The sequence below is a fragment of the Ixodes scapularis genome, unplaced genomic scaffold, assembly GCF_016920785.2.
Source record: "Ixodes scapularis isolate PalLabHiFi unplaced genomic scaffold, ASM1692078v2 PGA_scaffold8__174_contigs__length_109621045, whole genome shotgun sequence".
NCBI classification, from domain to species: Eukaryota; Metazoa; Arthropoda; class Arachnida; order Ixodida; family Ixodidae; genus Ixodes; species Ixodes scapularis.
In genome coordinates, this window is record NW_024609883.1 from 54,566,980 (window position 1) to 54,568,433 (window position 1,454).

The following is a 1,454-nucleotide window of genomic DNA, read 5'->3' on the forward strand; positions in this document are numbered from 1 at the left end:
TAATGTGGGAAAGGCAGTGCCCAGGGTTGCCAGGTGATTGTACCAGCCGAATGCAGCTAACGGAGTTCCCAGTCGGGCCGATTGGGGCGCCGCGTCGCTGGCTTCTCTCTCGTACGTCCACCCGAAGAGCAGATTCGTTGGTCTAGCCAACAGTCTCACGCCAGACTGTTTCGCCGCTGTACTTTTGAGCGCTGGCGTCGTGAATAGGATCTTCGCTACCAAAACCGAAGCACTCTGGGCTCTTCCGACCAATCACCAACCTCCAGTGTGAGGGCAAACGACCGTTTTTGTCTTCTCTTTTTGCTTGAGCTCGTCACTCCTAGAGCACTATACACGTTTGCAAGCCGGGCTTCAGGGCGCTGCCATCTTGCCTGTCTGGGGTGCGCTTGGACCAGTCATAATCCGATTACGAAGCCTTGCTAATGCGTCGTAATCGGATTATGGCCGCTCCCGAGAGCGCACCCCACTAAGGAAGATGGCGGCGCCCCGAGACCGGACTTGCAAACGTGTATATACACGTTTGCAAGTCCGGTCTCAGGGCGCCGCCATCTTCCTCAGTGGGGTGCGCTCTTGGGCGCGGCCATAATCCTATTACGACGCCTTAGCAAGGCTTTGTAATCGGATTATGTCTCGTCCAAGCGCACCCCAGCCAAGCAAGATGGCAGCGCCCTGAAGCTGGACTTGCAAACGTGTATAGCTCCTTCGGAGCAGAGTAGCGCAATCTAGAACGCCGTCTCTCGGCGACTAGCGGCGAACGCCCGGAGGGTTCCAACTGCGGTCAGAAATGCATGGAGAACGTGAGAAAATCGTTGTTTCTTCAGTTTTGTGTGGATGTGCGGAATGGAAACCATTTTTGACATAATAATGAAACATTTTAGAATAATATGCGATAAGTTTTGTGCCACACAAGGACGTAACTTTTTTTAAAAAATTGCCTCAGCGGCGTCATGCAGCAGACGACACGGCGACGTCACACCATTCACGTGACCCGCTCCGGCCAACCCGAAAAGCCCATCTCCGCTGCGAGCAAAAATCGTCTGCTCCAAACGCCATTGCCTTGGAAATTGCGTTCTCAAAATTTGCACACGCATCCGATATTATTAAAACTTTGATAAAGTGTTTAGCGCTTTACTAACTTCACGACAGGCTAGTTTTGAAAAATGTGAACTCGCCGTTAGTTTTTTAATCAGCCGCGTTATGTCGATCTCCATGTATTCTCCCATAGGGCGGGTCGCCTCCTGGAACCCTGAGTACCACGTGACTCGCACCGAGCCGCTCTGTCGGCCATGTTGTCGGCAAAACACGGGGTTCAAAGGATTGCGCTACTCTGCTCCGTAGGAGCTATATAGTGCTCTAGTCACTCCAAATAGAGATCAGTGCTCCAAGCTTTCAAACCGTTCCGCGCGTGTTGAAATCGAAAGTGTAGATTTTACGGAGTACGGAGCTGGGTCGAT